Raw genomic sequence first — 8,143 nt, forward strand, 5'->3', positions numbered from 1 at the left:
ACACCTGACCTCGACCGGGTCTCTCGCTGTGTCCTGTCCAGGACCCTGATCCCCGCCCTGGGACTCCGCTCGGGTTCCTCTGCGAACACGAGCCCCACGCGTGTGACTGCGGGCCGAGCTGCACGACCATTGGCTGGTGCCGCACCACGGAGGACCCCCTCCCTCTAACGTGCAGGTACCCAGCCGAGCCGCGACCCCAGCTAGTCTCTCTCCCTGGCTGCGAGGTGCCTTGGAATTCACCTGGGTTTTATTTTTGTCTGTGTGTGTAGCGCCGTCTGCTCAGTACAACCTCATAAGTGTTTTCAATCATTGTAAATCTCCTGTATATCCGTGATAAGCTTGCTCTGTGTCCTTCTTGCTGTAAATAAAACAATTGTAGAAATGTTCCCAGTTTGTTTCCGTCTTTTCTTCCATTGGTCCAGCATGGTTCGGATCTGAGTTTTAGCCGGGTTTTTGTTCCCGTTAATCTGCTCATCCTATATAGGTACAAAAGATAATGGGCATGGATTATTGATGATGACAGCAGATGGTGGTGCACCGCTTCCACAAAATGCGATTGAACTGCTTCCACAAGGCAGTTCCACAAAGGGGAGAAAAGAGAGGAGGTGTGTGGGAAAGGAGAGATTGTGGAAGTTTAAATAGGAGGGAGGTAATTACTGGAAGAACGTGTACCTTGGAGGGTCGGAAGGGCTTGCAACAGGAGGTAAACTGGAGGAGAGGCCTTAAAACAAAAAACTCATGAACGAACTGCAACTGGAAGCCAATTTAATGACTTTTCCACCAAAATAGTGTAGTAGATAGTAGAAAAATCGTGCAATTATGATACAAGCATCAAATTTGGCATTTCTGTTCTGCAGGGCTTTCTGATCAAATCTGCCCGATTGGCCATTTGAAAATCCAAATTTTGAAAAATTGGGATTTTCAAATGGCCAATCAGGCAGATTTGATTAGAATCCCCTGGAGAACAAATGTGCCAAATTTGATGCTTGTATCATCATTTGCACGATTCCTCTCAAAAATTGTTGTTATCTGCCCCACTAAAAGGAGAACAATGTTAATTGGAATTTTGTTTATTTGAACTTGTAACTTACCATCCCTTTTGAATTTTATAATATGGGACAAGTTCATCCTTTTATCTTGTTTCATGTAAAATGCAATTCAGCTGTTTCTTTTGGTATTGCGTTTGTGGAAGAGAACTTTTTCCCGATAAATGCAAATAAATTGGCTTTTTGACATCAATTTGCCAGAGGAAAGGGTATTGCATGTGGAATTGTTTGTTTGCCACTTGGTGGTAGCTAGTATTAAACTTTATCTTTTTTTCAACTGAGTACCTCCATATAGTATGTACAATTAGAATGTGAATATGTCTGTAAGTATGTACTATGACATGCGAGTATGTTCATAAAGTACATACTATTAGAATAGGCTTATATCTTGAAAGTACGGAACATGACTACGTATATAAAATAAATATGATTGCAACGTTGATCTATTTTTAAAAAAACGAAAAACATGGTGAAGCTGTGAAACCGTGTGACTATATGTATATTAATTGCATACTATTGGAATGTACCTTTTAAATCTTTCGACTTCAGACTGCTGAGACCCCTTAGATCTTTGAAGACCCTGAAAGACATCAAATAACTCAAAAGACACCTTGACCATTTTGAGCTTTAGACCACTTGGACCTTTTCAGACCCTTTTTACATGCTTGAGATATACGACCTGACGTGGATTTTTTCACCCACCTTGTTGTGATCGTTGTCCTCCTGAAGGATTCTAACTGGTCGATTGTGGAATCTTATTTGACTTCAGACAGAGTTTAACGTTTGTCCGATTTGATTATAAAAATCCTACAAAAACCCTATCGACACTGATAAAACTGATGTCCATACAAGTCCTTCCTTGTGAAACAATTTATTTCCTAATTATACACCATACACTTCTCACCTTTGTACAATGAACTTAAAAATCCCCATTTGATTGCAATATTATTTGGTTCTATTTCATTTATTCTTATTTTAGTTAACAGTTAGACCAACCCGATTCAATTCACTTCTACATTACATCAGAGAGTTTTATTCTAACTTGGTACTTGGTTAGTTCCAAGGAGTACGAGCCACTGAGAAACTATACTTCCTCACGTGCTCGTACTCCAAACTTTTAGATTTCAAAGCATTTTATACTTCCATGAGAGAAAGGTTGGGGGATATTCACCCAGACTGTAGACGTGTCCTTTAGACGAAAAGCCACTTCGTACATTTTGTAAGCAAAGGTTCATTTATCAGCTCGGTCACTCTGCTCCAGAACAACACATTTCTTATCATTTAGGGCAAAAGTCTTTTGGCCAGAAATGACAGCCAATTCAATTTGCAGAATGGAAGTTACATTTCTGAAACTCCATTTGTTGCAATTTAAAATACATTAATATAAATTTTTCCCCCACATTCCCCCGTTTTTTTTTTTTTTAAGGAAAATTTGAATAATTTTTCTTACACATGATTACCATGTCCCATTCCTGAAGGAGAAAAGATTTCCATTATTCAAGTTCAATCAACAATGGCAGCGTGTGCTCATATCAGAAAATGAGTGAGTTTCCATTTAATTTATGGCCTGTTCATCAGCATGTGTCACACATTGGAAACATGCTACCCGAAGTCAGAAGATAAACAGGTCAGGGTGTGGATAGAGCGGCACCCAACGGGAAACACAATCGAAGCACTCCTTGAGCTGAGGAGAAGGTAGATGTGGGCAAGTACAAGTTTGGGCCAGACACTGGGTTGAAGGAGCGCAGTGTGGAATTGCAGACCTGTCGTACATTGAAGCAACCACAGCAAGTTCACGATGTATTTGCAGAGCGGCAATCGAGAGTGTGGCTGAGAACATTCCTCCATACAGGCACCACACAACGCTGACGTTAAGACTTTGCTCAACCTTCTCCTCAGTGGGTTTTTTCTTTCTTTTCCCACATTGCTCCATCTTATCTCCTCAGGAAGGGGAGGGATAATCATGTGTTGAATGCTCAATCACCCAAATCTGACTTCTCCCATCGTCCAATCTTTGTGTGGAAACTTCATTTAGATGAAATCGTACATTGCTTCAAAGACTGCTTTCAACACTCCGAAACAAACAAAGCATCAATTAAACACCAATCAATAAACGTCATGGGCACATGTAGTTCTACAAGACTAACAAAGATTCTTATGGAAGCATTTAACTTGCATTATGTCATATCAATATTTTAATCCCTTTCCTTGTTATCTCCCAAAACACATTGCTAAAATATACAGAAATCCCAGTTGTACGTATACTCAAAACATCCATCTCATTTGCTATTTCCATCGACATTTTAAATCTCTGACATTTCTCCATCTATCCACTTCTCTCTCACCAAAACAGCAAACATGCTGCCATTTTTCCAACTCACATACACAAACCATCTATCACTTCCTCCGACCTTCTCAATTACGAATCCATTTTCCTTTATCAAAACAAATAAATCATTTTAAACAGTTGTACAAAAATTGTCAAATCACTTGTCAAATATCATTTAAATTGCAGCTCAAACACTCTGTCTACACATGCAGCTTCACCCTCCACAATCTTTATCCCAGTCTTAGAAAAGCATCTTAAACTTCAGACTAATAAACATCCAAACTCTCTTAAACAACTTTTGGTCAAAACAATAAAATATTTCCTTTTAAAATCCATAAATGAAAAATTAAATCTTCAGCATCTATCCAATTAAATCATGAATTTACCTTGACTGAATCGATCAAAGGGTTACACTGGGTTGTTTGCCATTGCCTTCCCAGCACAAGTTCAGGTAACCTCAACATTCGCAGACGAATAAAACAATATTTCAACGTCCATCCGAGCGAATCATCTATTATCTGTGAATCGCCCCACGTGCTAATCATCATCAAATCATTAAAATCATTCCAAATCACGTTTCTACATTTAAATCACATACAGTATATCCACATTCACAATTGTTATTTCACAATTTATTCAAAATCCCGATGGTTGTAAAATAAAACTTCAACACTTTTTCCTAAATGGACTTCACTTTAAACATTCAGTAGAGAGGGTGCACCACAAACACCAAGGAACAGGAAGTTCTCTCCACATCCGGTGGGAAGAAAAAGGAAAAAACTCTGACAGGCAAAACCCACAGTTTGCATTACTCTGTCATGGCTTCAACACATACACTAAACAGCATTGCATCTCATAGACTCGCGTGTGATCACGTGACAAATACCAATCACATTTCTATCTCATCCTCTTGAATCTGCATATGAATCGAATTTCACACCTAAAGCAAAGGCTCGAACAAAGACTCAGTGTAACGATAGGCCACCCCCCACAGATCGAGTGGAGGGGGTCTCACACAGTGCAGTTTGCGACCTTCGCGTGGAAATACAACGCAAAGAATGTATAACATGCCATTTCAAACAGACCCACAGCTCAACTCAGCACGAGTTAAAATATCGTCAAAATCCCAACAGAACACGTTTCATTGCAGTGAATATTGGAATCGCACAAGTTTCATTTTTTTTTTTTTTACTCTCAGGAACACATGCATCTCAATGCAAATCACCAACCATGCTCCCAGCTGGTTAATCATCTCCTGCACTCTACAAAACGTTTTGTGCAAATCATTGCATTTACAAATCCATAAAACCTCCACACAATATAATATAACAACCTCACTGCCAACAAACTTCCAGTGAGTTCAATGAACAAAAAGTAACTCTTAAAACTCTTACAAACAGGTAACTTACAATGTTTATCTATTTTAACCCTATCTCGGCGTCTCAGCCATGTCCTCGGCCTCTCTCTCACAGCCGGTCCATATCAATGCAAACATGTTGCATGTCGCTTCATCATGCCTATTTAATTACGCATCTGGCTCCTTAACGAGCCTCTTCTTGTCATCTGACTCTTCTTCTCCAGCACTTTTCTAAAACAACTACAGTACTTATCGTTTACTTTAAAACGGACTCCCTCCGCCGGATCCTCTTCTTTCTCTCAATAAAATTATCTGACAATGAACTTTTCTTTGTTCGAAATGCGTTACCTGCTGAGAGCGCTCTCCCTTACCATCGCTCAAGCACTTGTCGTTCCTCCAGGCACTGCCTCCGGCAGATGAAGCACCTCCGGTCACGAGCACCGCACCAACGTCGGTTCGAATCCGAGTCTCGGCGCCAACTGACGTGGATTTTTTAACCCACCTTGTTGTGATCGTTGTCCTCCTGAAGGATTCTAACTGGTCGATTGTGGAATCTTATTTGACTTCAGACAGAGTTTAACGTTTGTCCGATTTGATTATAAAAATCCTACAAAAACCCTATCGACACTGATAAAACTGATGTCCACACAAGTCCTTCCTTGTGAAACAATTTATTTCCTAATTATACACCATACACTTCTCACCTTTGTACAATGAACTTAAAAATCCCCATTTGATTGCAATATTATTTGGTTCTATTTCATTTATTCTTATTTTAGTTAACAGTTAGACCAACCCGATTCAATTCACTTCTACATTACATCAGAGAGTTTTATTCTAACTTGGTACTTGGTCAGTTCCAAGGAGTACGAGCCACTGAGAAACTATACTTCCTCACGTGCTCGTACTCCAAACTTTTAGATTTCAAAGCATTTTATACTTCCATGAGAGAAAGGTTGGGGGATATTCACCCAGACTGTAGACGTGTCCTTTAGACGAAAAGTCACTTCGTACATTTTGTAAGCAAAGGTTCATTTATCAGCTCGGTCACTCTGCTCCAGAACAACACATTTCTTATCATTTAGGGCAAAAGTCTTTTGGCCAGAAATGACAGCCAATTCAATTTGCAGCATAGAAGTTACATTTCTGAAACTCCATTTGTTGCAATTTAAAATACATTAATATAAATTTTTCCCCCACAGACCCTTTCGATCCCTTGGACACTAACTACTATTGGAATGTATCCTTTGAACCTTTGGACCGCAACAATATGTGTATATATATATATATACATATATATATATATATATATATATATATATATATATATATATATATATGTATGTATATATATATATATGTATGTATATATATATATATATATATATATATATATATATATATATATATATATATATATATATGTATGTGTATATATATATATATATACATATATATATATATATATATATATATATATATATATATATATATATATATAAAATGTAGATTTATACATATAAAATATATTTATTTATATGTTTATATATTTATATGCATAAATATTGTTGCGAGTTTCGCGCCCGCCGGCGTGCGATCGGCCGCTCGACTCGAATGGCGGCCGCCTCGCCCACCGGACGGACAATTTTGTCATGACCCTCTCGGAACAACGCCGGGAGCTTGTCACGGGTGGGGGTTTAATCCCACCACGACCGTGCCAATTGCCCACACGCGCAGGATAGGGTTGCTCGCCAAATTCGATCGATCTAAGTACCTGCGCGGATGGTCGACCGGGCGATCGTACCTCGCCGCAGGCTGATTCCGGACACGAACCGCTTAAGCGGTCCGTTCCGTGCTATCGGGATAACCGAGCGGTGTTATCGTCGGCCTCGCCGGTTCCGATTAATTATCGGGCGTATTAAGCCCACTACGAACCCTTTTACGTGAAGCAGGATGGAGGGTCAATAAAGAAAAGACGAAGCGAAATGGGAAAACAGTTCACACAATGCACATTTATTACGCGACACACGGAAAGCACACATATACAGCCAAACAGTCAAAATGCACATGTAGCAGTTACAACAAGACAAACAATGACGGGGAGTTACTACCGAATACGCGCACACACGGCAACACTGAAACAGTTCTACTTTACAGACGGCGCCAACACACATTTACTCAAAAGCAAAGGAAAGAAGCCACCCTCATAGACAAGGGGGCAAACGGGCCTGTAGGCCAATATGTGCGCGTGACCTGAAGGAGCGGCCAGGTCCGCGAGATCGGGTGGGTCCTACCCGCGTCCTCGTGATGCGTTGGTGGACGAGCCGCAGATGTGGCCGCGTGGCTGTGCCCTGACTCCTTGTTCCTTGGCAGGCTTCGTTGGCACGACGTTTGGAGTGGGGTGGGAATGGGGCCCCCTTTGTTGCACTATCTCAGCGCGGGGGAAAAGGGGGAATTGTTGATGCCCAGGGGGAGGGAGAATGGCTGGCTGGCTTGGGTCCCGCGACGAGGGATCTCCCACCGCGACCTCGTAGCCGACGGCCGTCCTTCTCGCCTCGGACCCGAGCTCCTTGGCCTCTTCCCACAACTCTCCTCAGCCGACTGCAGAACCCAACTCGATGCCTTCGCCACCCGACTCCACTCTCTGCCACACTCTGCCGCTGCCACACTCTGCTCTCCAACCAAAAACTGACTCTCTCACGATTCGCCTTGCGCTCGCCGTTTTATAGGCCGGCAGGAGAAAACAATATGCAAATTTCTGGATCAGGATGACTTTGGGGGCGGAGCCATGCTCGCCAATTGGACGGAGGAAAAGTGGGCGTGAACCTCCCCTGATCCTAGAATTTGTATATATGGATTTCACACAGACGCGCCTGGAGGCGGGGCCAAGCCGCTCCGCACTTGCTAAATGGATGGATCAGAAGTGGGCGTGTAGCGTTCTTGATCCGAATTCTCCCTCGGAAAGGCCGCTATTTGCACTCGCGGCTCGGTGCGTATCTTGAACGAGCCCAAGACAGCCTGATGCTTAGAGTTCACAGGTGGTGCGGGAATGGCCGTAGAAGGAGAGAGGTGATGGTGGTGGAGGGTTTTTGGTGGTGGTTTGATGGTTATGGCGGTTGAGACGTGGTTGGTTCAAAATAAAGATAGAACAGAAAAACGGCTATCTCAAAGCGTCGCAGCCCGAATGAATCACATAAATTCCCTCTAAACAATGGGTTTGGGGCTAACTACACATGTACTTAGAGTTATCTCACCTACGGGCCCTTCATGGTGTTTCGCGAATTTCCACAGCCGTAACAATATTTATATGCATATATACATTTATATGTATATGCTATATTTATGTGTATGTAGAGTGTTACGGATTTCAGAATCCGGTCTGATGAATGCATCCACACATCCAGGTCCTCA

This window comes from Eptatretus burgeri, chromosome 10 (assembly GCF_056783735.1).
Source record: "Eptatretus burgeri isolate ZD-2024b chromosome 10, Ebu_testis_v1, whole genome shotgun sequence".
In the NCBI taxonomy this organism is placed as follows: domain Eukaryota; kingdom Metazoa; phylum Chordata; class Myxini; order Myxiniformes; family Myxinidae; genus Eptatretus; species Eptatretus burgeri.